This window comes from Anser brachyrhynchus (genome assembly GCF_964034855.1).
Source record: "Anser brachyrhynchus genome assembly, chromosome: 4".
Classification (NCBI taxonomy): domain Eukaryota; kingdom Metazoa; phylum Chordata; class Aves; order Anseriformes; family Anatidae; genus Anser; species Anser brachyrhynchus.
Genome location: NC_137698.1, coordinates 59,279,072 through 59,306,553, shown reverse-complemented (window position 1 = coordinate 59,306,553; position 27,482 = coordinate 59,279,072). Strand labels below are relative to the sequence as shown.

The 27,482-nt window shown below is 35.4% G+C and overlaps 1 long non-coding RNA gene across 1 annotated transcript; it reads left to right on the top strand.

The window, feature by feature from the left end:
* The first annotated feature begins 40 nt into the window (after positions 1-40).
* Positions 41-25,888, top strand: LOC308193847. The gene is made up of 3 exons (XR_013950005.1): positions 41-842; positions 21,162-21,282; positions 24,378-25,888. It is a non-coding gene; the product is annotated as an uncharacterized lncRNA (long non-coding RNA).
* Positions 25,889-27,482: the final 1,594 nt, after the last annotated feature.

Genomic DNA, 27,482 nt, shown 5'->3' with positions numbered 1-27,482 from the left:
GTTTCTTTGTTTAGTGGAAAATCTGTCACAAAAAGAAAGCCAAGATGAACCTTCATGTAATTCATGTAATTCTTTCTGAGAATTTTCAATTCTGTATGAGCAATGAGCAGAAGTATTTCACTGACTGAAATAATTCATTGTCTAAATACATTACTTCAAATACTAATAAAATACTGTATTATAGCAGATGCCAAAAATGTAAGCTGGGAACTTCTTATCAATTAAAATGTTTACAATGAGAGAAAAAATAAGTTGTAAACATATATTTGGCAAATCAATTGGGTAGGAAACAGAAGAAAGGATGCGTGCAGTCATCAGACCAAATAGCTGCAGTTTACCACCTAAAGATCCATTATAAATTAATTGTAGTGTGGGATGGTTGAACTATGAAACTCCTGGCTTCATGTGTTTTATTTGTCTTTGAATATACATGTCTCAGCAGGTAGCTACTTACACATATACTGCCATGCAGTGGGGTGATAAGGATCATAGGAGGCAAAATTCAAGCAGATTCATTAACATCATTTTATTATTAATCTAAAACTAATCCATTTGCAAATCACAAATGAACTCTGCCTGCAACCCCAGTTAAATGATGGTAAAATCAGTGTAATAAATAATTCACCTACACATGTTTTCTATTTTACAGGTAATTTCAAGATGCTTTGCAAAACATTTTTCTCAGAAAACAACTCAACAAACATTTGGGGGGTGAAGAAAATTAGATTTTTTCTGCCTCTCCAGCTGCAATGATACGTTTTTTTTCTCAGCAGTGTGAAAAAGAAAACTGCATTTACTGTATCTCTCAGATAGTTTACTTCATCAGATAATGAGAAACAAAGGTGAGTGCACAACTATGATGTTGAATCCTTTAAAGGCTCAATTCTCAACAATATTTCTGCAGAACTAAGATAGATGCATGTCATTAAGCATTTAAAATAAGGTTCTGATATGTAACGTATATGTTACAAATAGGCACTTTACTTGTAATTGTCACTTTTTAAAATAGGAGATTTTAGAGTAGCTATGAGCTAAATAGATCCTTTGCATTCACATGGCTTTGTGTTTCCCATGAAAACAAATAGTGTTAATGGAAGGTAGAGCATTAATTTCAAATTCAGGGGCTTTTGCTGGTTTGTGTCATAACCATAATATTATTTAAACCCAGGAAGGTTATACTTAATTATAGATACGGCAATATTTTTGACAGTTCACCCTCTTTAATGGATTACCTTTCCTCATTTAAATATAAGCAGTATGAATAATAATAACAAAAATGAATCTACAAATTTAACAAGCTTCTTTGTATATACTTAATAACTATCTTTGAAGAAGAATACACACCATGTTGATCTTTAAAAATTGACAATATTTATTAAACCACAAAAGAGCTTATGTAGCTTTGTGATTATGGACAGGAAAGAACATTAAAAAAGGCAAAGTTAGCAAAAAAAAGCTTTCAAGTAAGCAGAAATTACATGTCAGTCATAGACATTAAAGCTGGCTGTTTTTAAACTCCAACTGCTAAGCCCTGGGCATGAAACAAGAAAATGATGAGGTAGGCTGAAAGAAATGCACACAAATGCTAATGTTTAGAACCTTACCTAAAGTTGAAATACAAATGCTTGCTTTAAGGAAAAGGTTTCAAATAAAATAAAAGAATTTATCATATGAGTTTGTATGAATAGAAATATACTGAAATCTACACATGCAGAATCTGTTAAAAGAAGACTTTTCCCTTCTGTTGAGAAATATTCCTACTGTAATATTCCTACTGAAGTATTCCTATTCCTAGAGAAGACTGATATTTCATGTTTTCTGTTACCGAAGTACAAAAATAATCTTTTTCATGCTTTTTTATATTTAATTGGAATAAAACATATGGTTTGCTGAGTGTCACACTGTGATAGGTGTATGACAAGCTTTATATAGAGATCACAATCCCAAACCCAGTCGCTTACAATCTAAAAAATAAATGATATAATATAAAGCTTAAGTAAACAATGGAAAAGGGAAAGGGAAAACAAACAACTGTTCTGGACACTGTATGGTGGAAAAAGAAACTGTGTGAGAGCTAGATGACTGAATCTGAGCAAAGCACAGAGCTTATAGACAAACTAGCTGTCCATGTTTTTCAAGACAAAAAAAATCCTGTGTGTTCTATAAAACAAAACCCTCTTAACTAGCTCACGGAAAGCTACAATTAGCTTCTAGAATACACAGAATAGGAACAAGAAATTAATACGTGGAGAGGAATCCTCTTTCTAAAATAAACTTCCTTACTTTTCTCCTTTACTGTTTCTTTTATAGGCTTGTCCTCTCTGAAAAAATACTACATTTTTCTGGAACACATTCACTTGAGTGGCAGCAACCAGATACAGCAAAACAAAATTATCTCTTTGTCTGCTTTTCTATCTAACATGAAAAATAGAAAACATCTTGAAGAAGGAAAGGAGAGGATATTTTATCAATTTAATGTAGTATAATACCCTCTGTTATTGTGATAGTTGCTTACTTTTTTTTTTAATTTTTGGATTCTCTTCCACTTTAATATGTATATTATGATTTTTTTTGAAAGACGTCCCTTTTCAGATAATTTTCAGTCACCAGTGTTAGTCTATTTTATTTCCCCTTTCTTAGCATCATCTGCAATTTCTCTCCCCTTTTCATTCATATTAGCTGGAAATTTCAAATGCATAGACTTTCCCTTTCAGTAATTATTTTAAAAATTATTTTATATTACCAGTTATTTTATATTAACAGTTCCTTTAGAAAATGAGAAATAGATCACAAAATATTTTTTAAAAAATATAAGTATTCTTTTATTCCAAATTTATTCCAAATTTGGAGCAAGACTTATTGAGATACACATGATCCTTTTTTTTTTATTATTATTAATTTTATTAGATATATATTTTTTTAGTATTTATTACTCTTTTAAAATTTGTTTTGTACTTTCCTTTTGTTTTAGGAAACAGGGAATGTTTTACAGATTTAAAGTGTAAATAAATCGTATGGCAACTTAAAAAAAAAGAAGCATTTTTTACTATTTTAACATGACCAGGATCATCACACAAAATTGTTGTATTGCAATACTATCATAGGGAGTCATCTGCCATGTAGGTGAGTGATTTTAACAGTTAACAGAATGGACCAGAATATTTCTTCCAGGGTGAACAATGATGAAACTCATTTGGTTCAGGCAATCCCAAAATGTAATGCAGGTTCTTCTTAAAATCCGCAAGGACTTGAGATGTTGGATACATAAAATCTGCTTGTCAGTGGTTCCCCAGTTTCATTTTTACAATCATTTTCAAAATAAGTCCATAGCTGCCTTGGTTAAAAAGAATTTTTCTTATATTTCCTTCAATCTCATGCTTGTAAGACCACCTTAAATTAGGAGCTATGCTGGTGTAGTGTATTTTTTTGCAACTCAACATAATATATAAAATGGGGGTGGTATCTTATTAAAAGAGTAGGTTTATCAAAATAATTAGGTGTATGTTACAAGAGAATAAATTGTGATGTATAGGGTTTTAACAATATCTCAAGGGTGATGTGATTAATTTTTCCATCAAGTGAAGCTGAATTTTGAAAGAATATAGGATATTCCTTTCACAGTAACAATTCCTTCTCCCTTGTCCTCAAATGAACAGTTTCACTAAAGAAAGCAAGAAGTAGGTAAGTCATAAGAGCAAATGTATTCTCTTAGTGGTAATGAAAATGTGCAGACTGAGAATCAGTTCAGACTGTGAGTTAACACAGCCTCCACAGTCTGTCAGAAGAACTGTAAATCCTATACAGAAGATTTGTGACCAAATGAAATGGATTTTGGCTATGTTCCTGCCCTAGATGGGTACTGTGAAGATATCCATGAACTTCCTTTTATTCAATAGAAAATATACAGAAAGATGGAGAGTCAGCACCCTGCAAACTCTGTGGCATTTCAATGCCCCATTTTTGCTGGAGGGAAAATAGTTATTTTGTACTGATTTTTGTCAAAGTGCCAGTCAATTTTTGTACAATGATAGTAATATACCATGGTCTCTAGTTCTGACTGTGGAAATACAGACAATTTGAAAACATCCTACATATCTACATCCTTGGTTTGTCAAGTGATGATTTTGAGAGAGATTGAGCGAGCATGGTATTAAAAAATGCCATTTTGCTATCATAACAAAATTGGTAAATGATAGGAACCTGAGTGGCTCATATTGGCCAAGAATGTCATAAAAATGTTTTATGGCTAAAACTACATCATTTCACAAAAAAATGAGGAAGCTACAGGATTCAGTTTATAGGTACTATTTTCTCCCCTTTCTTTAGCTTTTAAGAAAATCACCAACTTCATCAAATGAGTCTTTTTCATACCATGCTCCTAGTCACAAATGTTTCCATTTAGATTAAACCTCAGTTAGGAGACCTCTTTGGTCCATATGGAATTGGCTTAATTAAGAGAGACTAGTATTTTGTACCAAGCTAATTAGTATCTTAGCAATTGATTCATCTTTAAGGTTGTGATAGTGTCTTAAAAATACTGTATCTGAGAGGGAGACAGCTGTTCACCAATATCTAACACATTCAACCTGAAAAGGAACCAGTCTAGTTCCAGCTCAGATTTGCCACTGCAGGAATTGGAAGTCTTCTTGTCACCCAAGTATTCCTAGTGTTTTTTCCTCTTCCTAATTAGTTTCCAGATCCAAAAAGAAAGTTACAGAAGTGCATGCATGCAGTCAGTAGAAAAGGGCCAGGAGAAGAGAAAGTCCTTTTCAGAAGCAAAGCATTGTCCTGCTGCCCCATGTGGGGTTGCTGTGTTGGCACCCACCTCCAGGAATGCCAGTGCTGAGGTGGATTCTGTTCCCTCCAGGACAGAGTGAAAGATGAAAGAGGTACTAAATAATACAAATAGGACCTCCATTACTCACCTTCTTTTATTGCTGTTCAGGTTGGACTATGTGGTTGGTCTCCTTACTATTACTTGATCCTTGATTCTCATATTTTCCTTGATTTTGGTTCTATTACCTTTTTACTACACTGCATGTATTATCAGTGGAACAGGATCTGACATTTATATTATACTTATGCAGTTCTGGTAGGGCTTCTGAATGAACAAGAGGACCCCTTGAACAGCTTGTAGGTTTACAAAAGCTATTGAGCCTTGAATTTGTTTGCTTTAGTTGAAGTCAGCCATTGTAGTATACTAGCTGAATTAGGTATGTAGTCCTCTAGCTTGTGACTTTTGAAATTGTTCTGAAATATGTTTTGAAATTGTTCTGAAATCACTGTTTCCAACAAAAGAGTTGCAGCTTCTCATCATCTCAACGCTCTTTCCTCTACTGGGGAAAACTTCCTTCTGTCTAGTGGAAGCCAAATGTCAAATCCTTGGGCGATAGAGTCCTTAACCAACAGTGGTATAAATTGCCTGCAATTGTTGCCTACATATATATTTTTACCTCTATAGATGGTACTTAGAAACAAATAAATCAACCCTCAAAACTCACTACAGCTTGTGAATACTTCAGTACAAATAATTCTGATCTTAATGACATGTCAATGCATTAGAGTATCTGTATCACATTAAGAGCTCTTTTGAGGTTCATGAATTATTCTAACAATGACCCTTTGTATTAATATACATAACATTTGTTAATATCTTAGCATTATGGTTAATACAGAGATGGCATTGCTAATACAATACAGGTCTCATTTCTTTCCATTTTCTGTCATGTTATTTGTAATTTCCTCTGGATTAAGCAGCACAAAAATTTGCAAATTATTATTTTTTTCCTCACTGTAGTGTATTATTGTGGAGGTACATTTCATTTTTACTCCAGGCTTCTTAATACAATCACTGTTTCTGAAAATGTTATTTTTATAAGTTAATAAGGAAATTATTACCTTAATCTTATGTAGTTTCTTTGGTGAAGTTAAGAGTGAAGAAAAACATTCAAGGAAGTGACAGGTTTTATATTTTGTATGTTTCCTCAGTCCGAGCTCCTGCTGCTGCATAGCTTGGAACATTTTGCTTGAAATATATTTGTGTTATTTTTCTTAGTGTTTTATTTCACTTCGAATAAATCATACATCTGCTTTCAGATTTACCAAGATTAAAAGTACATCTAAATTAATGTCAACTTTAGATACCTATTATAATGCCAGTAGCCTGCAATGTATTATATTAATGTCAAATATATCTAGTAGAGTAGAAAGGCGAGTCTAGGAATAGGGAATTTTAGTGATCTGTTTCCTTTGCTGTAACTTCTTGCATGACAATAAACAAACTTCTGCTGGTCTGCATTGTCTGAAATGTGTAAGTGCCAAATTCCCATTGAAATCAGTTATATATAGATAAACAGATTTAAAAGATGTGACTCAGTTTCCTAACAGTAAGATGGGGTATTCAGAGAGGAGGTATCTTTACATATAGTCGTAACCAAACAGAAAAAGAGCCCAGACCCTACTAGATGTACAACCATAATGATTTCAATATGATTTTAAAGAAAATATATACCTCTGTGGTAAGGAGATCACTTTTTGAGAAAGATGGCTTTGGTCTTTTAAAGTTTACAGTAAACGTATCTAGAAATAATCAGCAAGTACCCTTGAAAATACCAACTCTAAGTAACAAAGTCTGTGAACATAATGGAAGGAGTTATTTGAATGAGGGCTGCAGTAATTGTAGTATAAGGTATCACACAGCATCTCAGAAAGTGGATTGCCTTCTAAGAATTAGATCTTGAGGAAGAGAGCTTGGTTCACAGAAAAAAATGCTGAGTCGTGTGATCAAAAGAAGAGTGTAATGGGAAAGAGAGATGAAAATTGCTCTAAAGCAATAGAAGATTAAGTTGGTATATGTTAACACAGAGAATTACTGTTCAAAGAAAAATGTTGGGAAAGCCTACCAAACACTGCAGTGTCTTTCAAAACTTTCCTGAAGTGAAAAATCACTTGGCTCTGAGAGTAGATGTTGACAAGAACTGTTTGAATTGAACAAAGTAGATCCTGGATTGAGTAAAGGAGACAGGTTTATTCAGCAGATCTGATTAACAAATCCATGTAGACACCAAGTGGAACATCAGCCAGCAATGTATCCTTGGAACAGAGAAGGCCAACAACCTCCTGGGCTGAACAGGAAGGAGTGTTTCCAGCTGGTCAAGAGACACAGCCTCTATGAAGGATTCTGTGATTATTCTGTGATCTGTGATTCCATGGCTAAACTCTTCCAGTGTTTGAATTAGTTTAGAAGAAAGGGAAGCAAAGAACAATAAATTCTATATTACAAGCATAATTAATTTAAAATACAAGATACACACTACTTTGAGTATACTATTGAACTACTCAACTTGATCTGATACCTGGAAAAGAGTGCAAGACTTTGACAGACCCTCATGATTCTTATTTATAAAAAAATCTGGGGATATCTTTTTGCTCATTCTCATTCAGTCTGTTCTCAGAAAATATTGCCATGCATCATTCTGAAGAGGTTACATATACTTCAGAAAACTTTCTGTCAAATTAATGAACTGAACTTAGATACAAAATAGAAAAAGTGGAACAAATAATTACTGGTGTATCTCTGAGAAAGTGCTGGAGAATAATGTGAAGGTGGTCTAGGCATGTTAAATTTTCCTAAAATGTTAGATTACGTTTGGATGATCACATCTGAATCTGCTAGAATTAGTAGATTATAAACAATCTTTGAACTCAGAGTGGTTTGATGTTCATGCAGAGGGAATAAATGATTGATTTAAATTGAGAACAGATTTTTAGATAGGACTGTGTATTATCATCAGCTCATTTACCTATTATCTGGAGAAAAAGTAAACAGCAAACAAACAAAAAATAATAAAAAAAAACAACAACAAAAAACCCAGAGTATCTCCTCTCAAAATACAAGAGTTGCTGGTAGAAAATTTGAAAACAATGTGTATGCCCAGAGATAAGAAGTCACTCATCAAAGCATTGCTTATGATGTAGAGCAATGGTGTAATTTTAGAAGGACTAAAGAAAAAAAAATATTAGGGGGAATGGGAGGGGAAGCAGTACACCTTGACTGAGAGGGAGTAAAAAGAATGATGACAGTTAAGTCTACCCAAATGACAAAATTATTGTTACATAAATATGAAGATAAATTGAAACGTAGTGATCCCTTAAAACAGGTGAATGCTGTCTTTTTAAGGGATATTTAATAGGTATCTGAGAGTATATAATAGACCTGGAATTGCAATTGGCACTTATGGGAAGCTTGGTCACATTTGTAAAAACAAAGGTTTTTAAAGCATCCCGGTCTTTGCTTTATATACATAGGTCTGAGATCCATCTCAGGCTGTGTTCCACAACTGCTAAAGCTAAAAATGTAATCTCTTTTTTCATTCTGGGATCATTTCACCTGCTTTGTTTTCATTCCACAATGCCCTCATTTTTCCTGGGTGTAAAGTGTGTGGTATGCAGTTGCTTGCTAGCTTGGATCCCTTCTACTGGGCCCTTAACAGATCGGGTCTGTAGAAGAGCCTAAACTGCATAAGACAAAATACACACACACAGAGATACTGCAATTCTAGAGTATCAGGCTTTGTGAACAGCACCTACTGATCTGTTTCTTTTTCTCCTCCTCATTCACTACAGAACATAGCGAAAATTAGGAATAAGATCTTTTAACATAAAAATAGTCTACCGTATCTAGCTTCTGTCTCCTTTCCACATTAAAATATACCTGCATTGCGTAGGGGAGTGCTAGGAAATAGGGTGATATTAACTAGTCCAAGACTGAACTGGTGACCAGTATTGAAGGCCACTGCAAGAGCTTGCTATTCTTTCTGTATCCTTCTCTTGTGTCCATGTGAGGTGTTCATCTTCATGCAAGGCTTTTTCTAACTTTGATACTTTGACTTACCAAGGTCAGGCTTTTAGTGAGGTTATTACCCAATTTTGTGTTGCATATATATATATTTTTTAATTAATTTACATTATTTATGGGTTTAAAAAAAAAAAAAGAAAAACAAAAAGGTAATCTCCACAGACTCATCCTGAACAATGCTAATTCTTGATTATTTAGCATTGGAAATTTCACTTTTAGCAGTTAGAGAAGTCTGAAAGATTTTTGGGTTGGAGGGGAGATAGAGGGATTGTTGTTCACTTTTTACACTGGGGATCCAGTCCTGTGATTTTCATTTATTTATTTATTTATTCATTCTTTCTTGTAGAGAAAAGTATATTGCTTTGCCTAGAATATCCAATTCATATATTCTGTTCGGTTAGAATTTATAATACTCTCACACTCTTGGCTGGGGCAGGATATAAACCTGCAGTGTGCCTTGCATTACAGCCATGAAAATCTTGCCAAGTTAGGCTGAATTATCAATATAGGAGTGCTACAATTTGACTTTGCATAGTTGCCTGTATGAAGGATACTAGAAGGCCACCAGCAGCCTCACAGAACTTGCTTCATTGAGCAAAAGCGCTGAACTAAAGCTGCAGTGAACCCTTCTACCTCTAGAAACTGGAACAAATCACAAATTCTGAGCTTCGACATCTTTTAATAGCACATTAAGTTAGCAGTATGTAAAAAGGTACTAAATGAAGAGGTTAGATTGGGAGACAGTAATATTTCATGTAGTTATATTCTTAGTTATTGCAGTCAGTACTTCAGTTAGTCTAGTCTGATTTTCTTCACTTTTGAATGCTTACATTTTGAATATGTGCTCTCCATTTCTAATCTAAAAAGAGAAAAACAAGATAACTTTCTACCTTTTAATTAAAATATCAAAACCAAGGCACACAACACACAGACTATCACCCACCATTTGTATATAAATTAAATCCCAAAGGAGAAATTTATGGAAAATTATAAATGACATGCCAGGAAAGATTTGTTATGGACACTCACATGGGCTCAAAACCATAAAAAAGAAGAACTCATCAACTCTAGCTATGACAAGGTGATTGTCTTAATGAATGACTAAATGGCCTGCATTGAAGAAGACAAAAAAATTACATCAGTTTCTTAATGTTGTTATGTCATAATTAGGAATTATGTAGCAAAGAGTAGCAAGATTAAACACTGATGGGCTTAGTGGACTTAATCCATTAGAACTCATGCTGATAAAAATTCTTCTAGCATCAATTATGGTCCAGATTTTCACAGGTGTTAGTGAGATCCCTATGTGAGATTTTGGAATGCTTCTGATATGTAATTCATGGTGCCTCAGGTATTTCTGGAAATCCATTCCCTTTCTGGAGACTGGATCACAGGGGGTTGATTTGCTTTGGTTTTTCTTACAGAATCATAATATAGGCCTAAATGCATCCTCTAGATAAGACCATGGACAAAACAAGCTCTAGGTTTGATATTCTAGCTCACAGTGGTGATAGTTTAGCAGAGGCTTTGGTACAGTGAGCAAAAACTGCATCCTGGCAGTTTTTAATTGTACTTCAATGAGAAGTGTATACACTCCTAGGAGTGTAACAAAGATATAATATTCTAGATTTTTTATCTGAAAGTGGATTCTTTTTCCTTTGTTCTCTTCTTAGTTAGTCTGTTTCTTCTAGATTTTGTTTATATTAATAAATTGTACCTGGCTCCTTTTTGCCCTACTTAGGCATAGTTGGTAACGTTCCTTTGTTTTTAATGTTAGACATAGATATTTCTTTTCTCATCTTATTACTTATCATTCATATTTAATGCCGCACACAGAATTATCTTTTAGACTCTTTTTACCTTTTGATTTCTTATATTTAATGACACACCCAATTGTTTGATATCCTTTTTTTCCCTAGGAACCTGTCACTGCTCTCTATTTAGCTGCTTTGAACTAGCTTTCATCTTCCAGCATTTAAATCATCTAAGTTCTCATGTATCTTACTGCATTGTTCCTCATTATTTACTCCTTTTGACTATAATGCCATTCTCTTCAAACTAGTGTTACTTTTTACTTTGTTTCCTGCTCTTTGTTTTTAATTTTCCAAGTCAAATTTACGCTTATTACATGACTCCCACACCTTAGGTATTGCCATTAACCTCAGATGTGAGACTTTATCAACGGGGTTTTCAGAAGTTTGTCTGAAGTGTCTTACCTACAGTAGCTCGTTTGTCGACTGCAACTGAGGAGAGTTATTGAATGACAGAAGGCTCCTCTCCCTGGAAGCTAAGTGCCCAACCTTCTGAGTCTTTTGTTTGAATGTAGGTCTCCAACATGGCAGACTACAATAGGAACACTTGACAAAAGGATTGATTTTACATCCAACGCTGGAAGAATGCATATAATTTCCATGTATTACATGGTGTATATACTACATAATTTGAAACATTTTTCTCTAACTACATTCAATAGCTTGTTTGAAGCCTCTGCTGACTATATTGAATATATTCTATTATAAAAAATGGCATTAGTTTTAAACTCCCAACACTGGCAGTCATTACTACTGATTTTTACCAGATATTATTGATTGATCACCTGCCAACCAAAATCCACATCATAAATGCAATGAAGTCTATGGAGAGAGCCTTACTGGAAATGGATGAGTTTATTCTGATGATGCTTCAATAGAGGACTTTGCTTAATCTGCATTTACATTTAAAAATACTTTCAGTGCTGATGACTCATAAGGAAAAGAGTCGGTGCATAAGGAAACAATATAATAACTTCAAGAAAGTCAGTGATGCATTTTAATCCTGAATATTGCGGCAAACTATTTCTTCTTTGATGAATGGTGAAAGTAGGATGATGAAACCTCTACATTGGGAAGGAGGTAAATAATAGGTGATAGGATAAAAGCATAAACAAAAACCCAAACGTGAAAAAAATCATGTGGCTGAGAACATCTGTCTTATCCTTAACCTGTTTAAATTAGAAGACAGTACATTTAAACTGGACTTTAATCCTCACTGTCATCACATCTCAGTGGCAAGAAAAATGCTAAAAAAATCCCCACAACTCATACCTCAGTGTTCATAGCTATATTGAACAACAGGGACCAAGTCAGGACTCTTTGGAAACAATGGTCAGAGGGCAGTTATTCTACCTCTGTCTCCAGCACCTTTCTTTAATGGTATCAGTTGCTTGCTATCACCTGAGACTATGTTTATCACCGATAACTTTAATGACACCTTCTGTTGCTCCTTGCTGCAAATTGTGTTAATAGAAAATAAATTAAATCAATTAAAACTACTGTCTTCACAGCTGACTTTAATTCAAAGAAGCTTTGAATCAAGACATAATCAAACTTTTAGCCCTGAGGCTTCATAATCATTTTAGACTGATCAAAGGGGGAAGTTCTGTGTTATGTTTAATCTAATTTAATTGAGGATTGCTACTTACACAGGTGGTTCTGCTGTCCTTCCTGTCATTTCTCCTCATATGATCCTACCCTTCTTATTTCTTTGTGTTTTTGTTTGGCTCATCTTTATGATCCAGCTCTTTCTTCAGCTGCTTACTTGTTACTTCTGGTACTAAGCAGACATTGGAAATATACGCATGAGAACAGAGTAGAAGATCATGATGGTCCACTTTTGAATTAGATGAAGGATGCACACTGGTCAATTTTTCTTCTCATACACGTTTTTATTCCATTTTTTGACATGTAGATTGGTCATATAATACAGCAAATTTATTTCTTTATTTTTTACTGTGATTCATACCATAGCTCAAAATCCGCAGAGCTGATGCAATTGAATAGCTAGGGAACTCTGGTGAGTGGATGAGGGTAATTACAGACAGAATTACCCTTTCTAATGGCTCTCTGGTTTAGATGGAAACTGGCTGTGAAGTTATTGAAAAATTCCAAATTCAGGTTCCTCTAATGAGTATATTTCACACTACCTTTCAAAACTCAGAGAAATAGGTGGCATAGAAACCATAGTCTTGTACTGAAAAAATCTTTTTGTCCTAGAAAGTTCAATACTAGCTCTCTTTCTGATATCAGCGTCTTAGATGATTTGGAGATATATCCAGGATAAACAATATCACTATATTGTTTCACTATATTGTACTCAGAAATGAAAATATAACTGCTGCAGGGCAGACAGCAAACATTGAATCTGTTCCTTGCAATGACTCAGCTGACTCCAAAGATGAATTACTACAGTTAGCACTAGATTAAGTTGACCTTGCCAGGTGTTTGTCTAACATAGCAGGATACAATAGTTGGGTATTATTTGGGCTACATGGGTGAGGGTCCCTGTTTTTAGTTTTAACTCGGAGAAGAATGCTCAAGCTATACATGGCAAGAAGAGAGGGAGGGTGAGCAAGAGAGAGAAAAATACGGCATTCTGAGTATAAATATGTGTTGCAGAGTTCTGTGACAATGAGATGTATTGACAGAAGTCAGTTAAATTTATTCAGTAGAATATACATCACAAACACAGTTGTGCAGACTGTCTTTGCTCATCAGTATCATTTCTGTCCTATAGGTCCTGAATAGAAATCCATTTCCTGAAAATCCCATCTCTGCATTGCTAAAGACTTCTTCTTTCTACACACTTTTAGCCAAAACACCAAAATTACTTTGAATATAATTGACACTACAAACTTTTATGGCACTACATTTCTTAACTGGTTTAACTGTCTAAAAACAAAAACCATAGGAGATAAGCAATAAAACTGCAAAAGGTTTTGTTAAGAGAGCTCTTGGACCAGCAGAATAAAATGTGATGTTATTTGCCTTCCTCCAAAATTAAAAGAGTAAATCTACTAAGTAAAATCAGCAGAGAAATCACCAAAACTACAAGCAGTTTTAGCAATATTCATTGATGAAACGATCAACATTTATTTGAATTTAGTCTTTATTCAGCGTCATCAGAAAAGTTCCAAACTGTGTTGAAACTGAACAGATATTAAATAAAGATGTCTATAAAGTATAAAGACTAGGAAATTGCTTAAATGGGACCTCACTGGCCCCCATAATTGATGTGAGTGTTTGTTTCAGGAGTTTTTTGTTTGTTTGTTTTTCTGCATTAGTGGACTCATCATCCCTCGTGTAGAGATGCTTAAAACTTACACCTCTGAAGAGCTATACTTATCAATAATAGGGTTTAGGGTTTATCATTTGTTGGGTATACGCCTTGACTAGTTAAAGGTAATATGAGCATCAACACAGATTCCTTATAGATCATTTCCACTGATGTTGCTCAATGAATACTTGGAAATAGATGCAGGGCTTTGTTATAATCCTCTCAAATATCTACCAGTACGAACATCCACCACCATGGAAAAAAATTCTAAAAATGTAGGAGCTTTCTGTTCATATCTATCCGTTTCCTCAAGGGTTGGATATAATCTGCCTTAGTAATATCCGTCCACCTTATATTAATAAAAACTTGGCTATATTAATAATCATCTCATCTTTCTCCCTCCCTTTTCTACATATATATATGTGTGCATTACATGTGCATATAAGAACACACAGAAACATATATTCGTGTGTTACATACACAAACATCCTTACAATAGGTACACATATATTTACATAATTTACTTTGATGATGAAGATAGAGCTATAAAAATATAAAACATTTATAATTGCAAATCACCAATGTACTTGACTCAGTAAGTTTTCATGAATTAAAGTTTACTAAAACTACCTTTCAATAGAGCTCTTAATCAAAAGGCTCTTTCCCAGATACTAGAGAGATGAGTTGCTTAATAATTCAGTGGACCCAGAATAAATGGGTTCAAATCCCACTCTGTGGTAAAGTTTCATTAATTTGTTTCTGCTTATATTGAGCTCAAAGTACCTGAAGTTCTTGTAACATAATGGCACACTGACAGGGAAGGGATGGTGCAGGAAGAAAAGGAAATTACATTATTATTTTTAGGAAGTTTCATCATTCCCACTGGAGCTGAAGCACATTATAATTGTATTCAAATGCATGTAACAACGTAATTCATTTTTCAGTGCATTAATAACCTGAAAGTATCAATAAGCCTCATAGTAACAGGTTAAAATTCATTGCACTTCTTATCATCAAATGAAAATTACATCAACTTTCAGCAGATATACAATTTCTTTGATGCTTCATACCTATTACATTGTTCGTATTGTGTTACATATAGTAACTTAACACAGTATGACTCTTCAAACTGGATATGGCTCATGTTTGAAATATTGACTGGCAGAATAAATGGGATGACATGGATAGAATGAAGGACATTGATTCTGTTTGGTTTTGAACTCCTGAACTCCTTTACATTTTTGTCTGTAAGTAAAATGCTAAAGACAAAATTGTATTTCTTTGACATCACTTGATTGAAGGTTTTAAGAAAATTAGTGTAATTATAAACTATGTATTTAATTTGAAAGAAAGAATTAATTGCATTTTGAGTTCTCAATTCACCTGAAATTTGGTGCTAATAGTGATGCTGACAGGCAGGGTCCAGGAACCAATGCTTATGCTATAAAACATTTTCATGCTGTAGGCATTCTCTTTCTTGAAGATTTCTTTAGGAAGCTTTTATAGAAGCTGATAAAGCACCAGATGTCTGAAGTGTTCAAATACCATTCTGAGAAGAGGTGCGCAGTGCCCTGATAAACATTTTGAATTGTAAAGCCTTATATCAAAATATCTTGCTACTACTTACAACCGTCGTAATTCTACATTTTATTACATTGTCCTGGAACAGTACATCTAACTTTGATATTTGTATGTTTATAACTGTCATCAAATTGTTTTCTTATATGACCAAATAGGCACTTGGAAGAGAAGAAAAACCCAGAAACAAAATAAAAATTTGAAAGCTACAATTGAATTTATTAAGTAATATCATCTCTAAAGCATTCTTGTTTTATTATGTTACTTGAGATATTAAGTACAAAATAATATCAAATAAAATTGAATCCATATTACATTGTTTTTGTTTTGTTTTCATATACTCTGTATATGTTTATTGAATAAAAGTGTTTATAAAACCCTATGGCTTGCAAAAGTCTGGGGGAAGCAGAGGATGATTATCATACCTAGTGAATTCTTTCACTGGAACTCAGAATATAAGTGGAATTTTCTTAATATATAAATAGCAAACATTGATTTTTTTTTCTTTCTTTCTTCTTGTTCAGTCTCCAGTACGTTGAACTATAATCTCTGACACCGACTTCCACACTGTCTGCTCCATAGTCTATACTGCTCTTCAGGCAGATGGACTGTCACTAGCAGGATTTTTGAGTATGACACTTTGTTTTTCAAATGCATTTCATATGCTGCCTTTGTTGAGAAGGAAGGCAAAACTAATCGTGGCTGATAGTAGCTAAAGAGCATATGGAAAAAAATGTAAAACATGCAATAATGGCAAAGAATATATCTTTTAAATGTTATATACATGAAACAAGTAACATGGCCAAATTGTATAAATAGACTTACTAAGATAGTATCAGAATTAGAAATACCAAATGTCATCTTTGAGAATTCAGGGACTAGACTGGGTCATTTGTAGTATTAGTTTTTTCAAGTCTCTTAAGTAAGTACCAGTATGAGATCAGAGAAATACTTCAATAAATCCTTTAGCACCTTGAGAAAAATTACAGGCGGCAAAAGTTCATAAGCAAGAAGTCATATTAAATTAACCTCCCATCAAAGAAAATTCCACAATTTGGTACAGAAGGTAGGATTAATGCAGTGGACATAATGGGCACTGCTTAACTCTTCTATTTCAAGTTCTAACCTATTAAATCAAGGGTGAATGTGAAATATTTTTCAAGAAATCATAATAAACCTTATATGTTTAGCAGTGAATAGAAGGAGTGCTTGAAACAAAACAAGTGAAGAATAATAATTAATGATATTATCTTTGGTTGGGATTAATCTCTAATTAATATTGTTCAAATCACATTTAATATCATCATGAATACACCAGAAGAGTATAACAGAAGCAGAGCAGAGTAAATTATGTAAGGTGAACTTTACCTTTTAGGGAACATAACTTTGAATTTCTCCATCCTGATATCATACAGAGAATTTTTTATTTGTTTCTGTCACACTGCATGGAAAAGATTTGGCTCTCTGTTATACCAGATTTGAGGAGGAAAATATGTGAAAGTGCTTTCACTCAGGGTAGTTCTGACTGTATTTCTCATCTTACCAAAAGGAGACAGAGATTTACAGTATAGTGATTGACTGGAAAACTACAAGTACTGAGGTTTGGAAGAAAAAATAAAAAATTAAAAAAGTTAAATATACATTATCTTTGCCAAAGGAAAGTTCAAGGGATTATAATGACAGGTCTATGAATATTTGAAGGTGTAATGCCAAGCAGGGTCATATAAAAAGAGGAGAGAGTAGGCTTATTAAAAATTACTGACCAAATCAATAAAATAATATAATATTTTCCCAAGAGGAATTTAGCATACTAAAGCCAATAGTGGAGAAAAGATAGTAAATGTAATATAGAGACCTATTCTGTACTGGCAGAGAGTTAGACTAATGATACAGTATATCTTTTCCAGTTTTAGATTTTATGTTTCTGCGATCCTTTATGGACTAAGAGAGATTGGGCTAAATATCTTCCTCCTGAGACTACTTGAAAGATTAAAGCGAGAGTTCAGGAAATTCCTCAGAGTCAGAAAAATTTACAAGATACGAAAGCCTGTGTCCACTACTATTGGTATAATTTCTCACTATGAAAAGACTAAGCAGTGATTAATAATGTTTCTGGCTCATAAAATGTATTCCACATATACATTTACATATGTATATTTTTATTCCTTTTCCTGTTGTATATATATCTCACTTTTTTTTTTTTTTTTTTTTTTTGTCTATACTATCTGTAATCAGAAAGAAAACCCCAGACTGGAAGCTGGAGGGAGTTTTAGCTTCCTCTCTGATTGCCAAAGTCCAAGTGTGTCAGGGACACCTTCCACTAGATCAGGTTGCTCAGACCCCCATTCAGCCTGGCCTTGAACACCTCCAGGGATGGAGCATCCACCACTACTCTAGGCAACCTGTTCCAGTGCCTCACCACCCTCACAGCAAAGAATTTCTTCCTTATATCTAACCTAAATGTAATCCCTTTTAGTTTAAAGCCATAACCACTTGTCTTATCACTAAACTCCCTGACAAAGAATCCCTCTCCAACTTTCTTGTCAGCCCCTTTTAGGTACTGGAAGGCTGCAATAAAGTATCCCCAGAGCCTTCTCTTCTCTAGACTGCACAACCCCAACTTTCTCAGCCGGTCTTCATAGGAGAGGTGCTCCAGCCATCTGATATTCATGGCCCTGTTCTGAACTCACTCCAACAGGTCTGTGTCCTTCTTATGCTGGGGGCCCCAGAGCTGAATGCAGTACTGTGGATGAGGTCTCATGGGAGTGGAGTAGAGGGGGGAGAATCAGCTTTGACATGCTAGTTACACATCTTTTGATGCAGCCCAAGATAAAGTTGGTTTTCTGGGCTGAAAACACACATTGCCAGCTCATGTTGAGTTTTTCATCAACCAACACCCCCAAGTCTTTCTCCACATGACTGCTCTCAATCTATTCCTGTCAAGCTGTACCATTCATCCCCAAGTCTGTACTGCTGTTTAGGATTTCCCCGACCCAGGTGCAGCACCTTGCACTTGTCCTTGAACTTCATGAGGTTGGCATGGGCCCACTTCTCAAGCCTGTCCAGTTCCCTCTGAATGGCATTCCTTTTCTCCAGTATGCCAACTGCATCACACAGCTTGTTGTCATCGATAAACTTGCTGAGGGTGCATTCAATCGCATTGTATATGCCATTAATAAAGATATTAAACAGTACCAGTCCCAATACCGGCCATGAGGGACACTACTCATCACTGAATTCCACCTGGACATCAAGCAGTTGACTGCAACTCTTCGAGTGTTTGTCTTTAGTGAAGCCCTGTTGGCTGTCGTGATGTCTTCCATATACCTTAGCATAGTTTCCAGGAGAATCTGCTCCATGATCTTGCTGGGAAAAGAGGTTTAACTGACTAACCTGTAGTTCCCCAGGTCTCCTTTTTTCCCTTTTTAAACATTGGGGTTATGTTTCCCTTTTTCCAGTCAGCAGGAACTGTACCAGTCTGCCACAACTTCTTAAATATGATGGAGAGTTGCTTAGCAACTTCATTCACCAGTTCTCACAGGTCCCTCAGATGCATTTCATCAGGCCCAATGGACTTGTGCACCTTCAGGTTCCTTAGATGGTCTCAAACCTGATCTTCTCCTACAGTGGACAGTTCTTCATTCTCTCAATCCCTGCCTTTGTGTTCTGCAAATGGGGGGGCAGTGTGGCTAGAACACTTGCCAGTGAAGACTGAGGCAAAAAAGTGGTCAAGTATCTCAACCTTCCCCATATCCCGGGTAACCAGCTTTCCCATTTCTTCTGGAGAAAGCCCACGTTTTCCCTAGCCTTCTTTTTATCACTGACATACTTATAGAAGCCTTTGTTTTTGCCCTTGACATCCCAGGCTGGATTTAATTCTATCAGGAGTTTAGCTTTCCTAAGCTGATTCTTGGCTGCTTGAACAATTTCTCTGAATTCATCCCAGGTTACTTGCCCTTGAGTCCATCCTCTGCAGGCTTCTTTTTTTGTGTTTGCATTTATCATGGAGGTATTCCTATCAGAGAACTTTATCAGCAATGAACTAAAAAAACTACAAAGGTAGTAACACTTTCAAAAGGCCAGTTAACAAAATGTGAAAAAATGTGTGTTCTTCGCTTCATTTTTTTAATTGCTTTCAGATACCTTGATAATGTTCTACATATACTCGCTTCCTAACGAAAATGAACAGAAATTTCAATTTATAAAGAAATAAACTGCTTCCAGAATATGTTCAAAATTTTGTGAATAAACTTCAGAGTTCCAAAGGAATAAATAAATAAACAGGTGTGGCAATTAAATGGCAAATAGTGTGTTTGCAATTTAATTAGTCAAGATTCATAAGATATCAGGCCAAAAGTATGAAAATATTCCTTTCTTTATTGAGGATCCACTGACAGATGTATCATCCCAACTTAGTGCTTCATTACAGGCAAGAAATATTATCAATATCCACCAGAGCTACGCTTTCAAAGCAATGAAGCACCTTATCAGAAGAAAACTGATGCAAGAGCACTCTGCTGACCAGAAGACTAATGCAGATGAGTCCCTGGCTTCATCAATGATGCACTTATTCACTGTGGCCAGAGAGGCTGACATTAGCATAATGAACTTACCTTCAGCCATCAGCTTTCATGTTGGTGTCTGCCTGCTGACTAATTGGTACTCAGCAGAGGTCATCAGCAGTTCTGCCACGGTCATCAGAAGCTCAGATTCGTTTCTGTAATTAGTAGTATCCACACTGTTGACACAACTGAACCAGCACCCAAACAAGGCTAATTCATAAAATATTTTTGCTTGGCTTTAGCAGTCTTCTTTTGGCTAGCAAAATGCCAGTGTCATAACAACAGTTCACACTGCTCCTTGGAGCTACCTCAGGTGCCAGTTATATCATATCCCCTTCACTCTCTATAAGTTAGGGAGACAGTTCATGTTAGTCTATCTAGTCTTCTTCTTGAACCATCGGAGAAAGTATGTTGCCTCTCAGAAATAATTCATCAACACTAGTGTAAGAGTCTAAGAAAAAATGAGTTGCCCCTTGGGAGATGCTTCTCTCTTTCTTTTGACTAAAGAGTAAGAAAGCCTAAATAACTTAGAGATGAGGCTACTCCCCCAAATATTTAGATATGACTGTAAGGTCAAGAGCAACCATCATCAACATAAAACTGAACTAATAATAAAATATGTAGGTGCTGCCTGACTCTTGAGTTAACAAGTACCTGTCTGCAGTGCTCGTCATTGAAAATTTGTCAGGTCTTAGGGAATGATGTGGCTAAGTACCTTGTACAGGTTAAGCATCACATAAATTCTGGGACTATACTATTCATTAGGTATGCTTTGCACTTTGCATAGGCATCAATACTGTTATACAATAAATTGCTTTTTAGGCAATAAGTTCTGCGCTGTAAGAGTCACTAAGACATCCTTTATTTTCCTATCTCAAACAAAATCTGTCTCTCTGTCTACCAATCTAGATACTGTTACTCTGCTGACACATGAACAAAATAAGTTAACTGGAGACAGAAAAAAAGTAAGAATATGGTCTTAATAATTTTTGCTAGTACCTGCCTATAAAATTGAGTCAAGTCATTGGTCAAGTTCAAAAATATTATGCTGAACATTTGATTTTTCCTTACAGCGTGCAAACACAGGGAGGGTTTCATCTGCTGCACATTGCTGTGGTGAGATCTTTGTACATTGAACAGGGTCCTGTATGAGTAACACCATGAGAACAGAGAGCATTTATGCTGCTGCTTAAGGTATGTTGGACTAACTGGTAAAGGAAGAAAGAAAGATATTCACATTTCCATAGTACAGTGAGATTCACTCAAGTTTCACGACCAAGATGTATGTAGTTAAAAGGAATTTCTGTAATAAATTATCTTGTTCATATAAAGATTGAAATGAATTGAAATGAAATGAAATGAAATAAAATTTTCTAAAGAAGCAAAAATAATTACCAGAATTCAGGATAACAAGGATTGATCTGGTGACGTTTTGTAAAAAGATTGGAAGGACAGCATAGCCTAGTATGAACAATGGAGTAAGGAAATTATGTTGTAGGCACATTTCTTAGGAAAACACATGTTATTCTTCTCCAGAACAGCTCCAGCAGAAAACAGCATTCTGCATTTTCAGTATAACTACAGATTTGGAAGGATTTTCTGTATCCAACTACACCATCGTTTTTCTATCTATTCTAACCTTAGACTGTAGGGAAGACTCCATTGTGACTCCTATGATCAGGGTCTACATACAACAAAATTGACCTTTAATTACATTAAATGTGAAGTGTGAAAGAGCTTAACATGGAGGAAAACTAATCTGGAAATTTCCATGTCTACATGAAAAGACCAGGCTCAGAGCAGAGCATAAACTCTGCAGAAGAATACAGAGTGATATGCTGCAAAACATCAAATACCACATTGAGCATGTACAGTATAATGAGAGGAATTAGGTCAGGAGAAGTGGGGGCAGGTAATTAATTTTTTATCTCAGTGCAGATTGGTGAGACTGTATTTGAGTGCTTTACACTATTTTGGGTTCCATAATACTAAAAAAAAAAATAAAAAAGATGTTGAATTGGAAAGAATCGAAAAAAAGGATAACAAAAATGATTAAAAAAAGGGTTATTAAGAGAATTTGCAAACCCTCAGGAAAAAATGACTAAGGCACAACATGAAAGCTAAGTCCAAATACCTGCAAGGGATTAACAAAACAAAACAAAAAAAAGTGACTAGGGGGTAGAAAATGGAGAGAAACTATTTCAGCAAACAGTTCAGGTGCAAGAAAAACTATTAACTCAAATTAACTTTGTGAAAAGGAGAAGAAAAAAGGTGTCTGTGTGCAATTTAGGGTCCTGCAGTATCATGCAAGTCAGTTCCTTGACTTTCTGAGTAGGGAAACCTGAAGTGCATACAGTATCAAAGGATGTGTGCATAAAAATAGTTATTTGTCAGTGGAAAGGAAGTATCTGTCAGTGCAAGTAAGGGCCTAGTTTTCTTCTGCCTCTCAAACTCTGAATATGGGCTAAAAAATTCTGATGCTTTTTACTTTTTCTTTTTTTCCAAAGGGTTGATTCTAGCATACTTGTATCCCAAGTACTCTGAATATTTCTGAACTGTATTTCAATGTCAGTCTAGTTAATAACTAACTATTGAGTCTTCTTTTCCAGTATTTCTAAAAAAGAATGCTAAGTTCAGGTAGAAACAGATCTAGGTCTGTGCACTTAAACCTATGCATACATCCTGAGTTATCATATGCCAGGCATATTACATACAGATGGGCAAAGAACTACTACAGAAAGAAAACCAGAAAACAGGAATTTAGGCTACTCTAATGACGTGAGTCAATCTTTGGCTAGGTCCTCTATATGTATTGCATTTGCCCAAGTGTGTTGAGAAAAAATGTTCTTTTTTCATAGGATTAACGTATACATATTTATTTATTTATTTATTTTTCCCCAGTGGATATGTATAAGACAGCTCAACAAGTCTCAAAGCAAGCTGTTCCTTCATGAAGCTCTAAGAATGTCTGAATTTTCCTATTCTGTGTTTACCAGAAGTCTAAATTTGGAAACCCATCTTATTATCTGCACTTGAGAACATATACATTGCTAAAATACTCCAGAAGTGTGTGGTTTACTAGACTAATAAGAGAGATCTTTGGGGATCTTTGGTCTGAGGTTTTTGTCTGTTTATCTGTTTTTCATTTTGCATTTAATTTAAATTTTGATCTTTTTCCCTGTTATCATTAAAGAGTTGTGATATAACATGGCTTCAAGGCTGAACAGCTGAAATCACAATAAATAACTTTTAATTTCTCAGAAAAATATACAAATTGAAACACAAAAAAATACAATGAAAAGGCGTCGATCTATATGTAATTAGAATGTGCAAATTGCTATCCCATGAGTAAGAATAGGTTAGAAGCTGGCTCCTGATCTCCTAAGTGGTGAAAGAAATTGAGCTGTATATTTTCTCTGGATCAAAATGGGCACTGTGTGGCTTAATTGCCAGACACTACTTAAAAATTGTGAGGGCTAATTATCAATTTCAGTCTTCTGCAATACGTGCAAAATTATATGCAGCAGCTATATGAATACATTGCAGATCTGCCAAATGGTGAGAGTAGTACACTTTTAGTAGCTGAAAATATGCTGCTGGCACTAAGCAGATAATATTTATAACAATAAAATGAAATATATATTCCAGTTTTAAATTTAGCTGTGTTTATTAAGGATGAAAGAATTTCTGTGAAATTCTGTGAAAAGGATGAAAGAACTCCCTGCTCTGGAGTGTACATTTAAATTCCATATCACATCACCTCCAGCTAATTGTTAAACTGGGTCAGAGAATTCTGATCCATTGTGTTAACTCTTCATTGAGAATTTGATACCTTCCTGAATCACATACCCAACCTCAGTTCAGGAATGAATGTACTAATTAATTTGAGCAGTTCCAATTAAGTGATAATCATTTTGCAATAAGATTATTTATGGTTGATATGGGCTTTTCCTGGACCTTGCTATATTTTCCTTTCCTTAATGAAAGGGGGAAAAAAAAATGAAACCTTGTATCTTTCTAAAATATATGTCTGAGGAAGAACAATCAAGTGTAATTTTTTTTAGCTTTCCTAGCACTTATAGAAATTTGTCTATGTGAAATGAGTCCAATGGCTTTAAGCCAACAGACACATCTGGATAAACCTTTTGTGCGCTAGTATAAGACTGCCACAGAACAGATACAAATCTCTGTTCACCTAGAAAAGCCCACAGAATTGAATGCTCTGTGCTGCAGTTGTTCTGTTACTTTCATTTATCATTTCAAGCTGTGTTATTTTGATGGCTTTTCAGTTGCAGGACTGGCAGTGCTGATGCAGAGATAATGAAATACTGAAAGCATCAAACAACAGGGATGTCTGTAACTGGTAATGGGCATCCTTCCTCAGTTTATTAACTCCAGCTGTGCTGTTTGACAGTTTTTGTGAGGAGGTGCGGCACAATGTGAGAATACTGAACAGAGAATAAGGAAGCTAGTGTCAAGAAGTAAACTGCATCACACACTATCCCTACAAGTAGACTTGCAGAATGAGGAAATCATCATCGTCTTTTCAAAACTGCAATCTCCATCTTCAGCTGGCCATAAAGTGGCCGATTTAGAGACCTTCAGTGCAAGTCTCAAAGTACAGAACTTCTATCAAAGTTATTTTCTGGTATGAAATGCATTGCCAACACCTTGCATACAGTTCTTAAAGAAGATACATGAAAGTATCTAGTCTTTGTTAATAAGATTAGGTGGGACTTAAGATCAGATAGGTAAATGATAGCACTACCTCTGAGGGACTCATAACAAAATACTTGGGATGCATTTGTTATTATTAAAACTTTGTCCAGAATTAGATGCAGAGTTTATTATATAAAGCGGTGAGCACCGAGAAGAACTGTTGATATTTTTTTTCCTTTTTTTTTTTTTTCTTTCTTTGGTTTCTAAATATATGAAGGTGAATATGCTTTCAGCTGTTACTACAGGTCCATAACTATAAGTCTGTGTGTGAGGAAATAATTGAATGAACTATGTCAATATTTATCTACTTTTCATAATAAAAACTTAATTAATAAATAAGTGTTCTAATAAATTGGTTGTGATCGGCGTCTCTTCTGCGTCAGTCTCCTGCCACAAAGGTTTACAGCCCCATGGTAAACAGCTTCAGGCAGCTGAAGCCTCCCACCATTTTTAGTAGGTGCAGCTAAAGCAGACAGCACCCATCAGGAAGTGTTCTCCATTCCCAAGGTTGGTAGTTATATTTAGTGTAAAGGCTCCAATCAACTCATAAAAAGTCCTCTTGTTATCAAAGGGTGCTTGGTACCTTCTGTCTTCACCAGAAATTGGTGGTGGTGCTGGTGGTAATGGAGAGGGTAAGGAAGAAAACAAAACTATTTTGAATAGATGAAGAAGATACTTTTTTTTTTTTTAATTGACCATTTATATAAATAGTTACAAAAATATCAAATGTTCTGAGTATAGTGTTGCTGTTGCCACTCTTACCTGAAGAACCTTTGACGTTAAGGTCAGTGTAACTGATAGACTGGAATCTGCAGGTGCCACAGTACAAGGCTGTTTTCACTCCTACCCTGGGGTTTTCTGTCAGCAGCTCTCCCTACCAGAGAGGTTAGTCCCAGCTTTGTGGACTAACATTTCACTTTCAAGTGAGAGGCTTGAAATGTTCTGTTATTACTACAGCTTGTCAGAAAATAGGGAGGTGCCCAATAGCCTGGTCATAAACACAAGCAATGGGTACAGGTAAAAATTAGTAGAGAGGGAATCATGTTCAGAATAACATTCAAGTAGCATTGTCAAACCTGATAGAAACAGTAAAATAGCACAGATTAGTAAAACATGCAGTTTGACTATGCCATAGCTGAAATGGAATTTCAAAATTAGATCTGTTGGCTGTTTTTGTAGACTTCCATTTACAGCCTAATGATTGCCTCTATAAAACTGTATGTGTGTGTATGTGTATATAGAATATATGCATGTCTGTATAACCACTTGATAATAAAAATATGTATGAGTTACTGGATATAGATAGAGAGGATGGCAGAAACATCAGTGTACGTCCTTATCTCTTTGGCAAGGAGTAAGAGGGAGTGTGGTAGCAAGCCGACTCTAAGACCCCAGGATACAGAAGCCTTACTCTTAGATGGTGACTGCTGCTGAATTGTAGGCACTAACTGCCAGGATCATTCTAACTTAGCACACAGACTACGTTTTCTTGGAAAGTCAAACAGGGACAGTATGTTAGCAAGTCATGCCTTTTAATCTTCTGGAAGGCTTACACTCTGTTGTTGCAGGAAAAAAAAAAAGGAAAAAAAAAGAAAAAAAATGAAAAAAAGTTTTTTCCTGACATTAAGCAAGATCACAGGTTAGAGTTGATTAGTCCTTTACGTCTTCCTTGATTTGCTGGGAGGCTTGAGGGAGCCATGAGTCAAAGTGCTGGTAAGCTGGATGTATGCCTACTGCCTAATGGCAGTTCTACTTTGTTAAAAGGATGCTACTGGCTAATCTCAGTGTTTCTTTCCAGTACTGGGATTGACATTTGGGAAAGGTATTATTAAAAAATAATCTATCTGCCTATGGTATTGGTAACATCTGGGAATAAAGTGGCAGTAAGTGCCTCAAGAAATTCTATAACTGTGTAACAAGGAGTATTGTAAATGTGATCATAATCTTTCTATTCTGTTCATTCCTGATAGATTGCTTTTTTGATGCATCCTAAATTTCAATGAAAATGACTAGCTAAAGACTGGGCTTCAGTCTGTGTCATAAGTGGACCCTGATGCTAAAAATAGGTGAAAACCAGATGCTTGGAAAATCATCTGGCACCAAAATTTAACTCTGGGTACAATTTAGTTCAAGACTGATGTGTATAAACATATCTGTTAAAGCAGCACAGGATCGTATCACAAAAGCACAGCATATAAAAGCTGAGCTTTTTTTTTTTTGCCTTTTTTTTTTTTTTTTCTTTTCCCCGTTTCTCCTATTGGTTTGAGAAACTTGAGTTTTTTGGCTGTTTTTCTTTGGACTTCGTAGTGTCAGAAAAAATGTTTTCATTTTCACTGGTGTCATTGACACCTTGACAAGTCTGGAGCCACAAGGCATGAATGGCAGTACAGTCCTTGATGCTCCACTCAGGAGACGCACTTCTGAGCTGGCCTGAGAGGATACTTTATGCCATGCATCTGTCTGAGGCACCAGGTAGCCCTGGGCATTCCTCCTGAGGCTGGCAGCACAGAGGTGAATTCAGCCTATGATTTGTGAAAGACAGTCACCCATAGATAACAGATATGCTCCAGCTTATATCTGGACCTCATTCAGGTGGTCAATTAGTCCCTTCTGTGTTTAAAAGTCTTTTCAGTAGATTGAACCTCTCTACATCCCCAAATCACTTAAGATCGGCC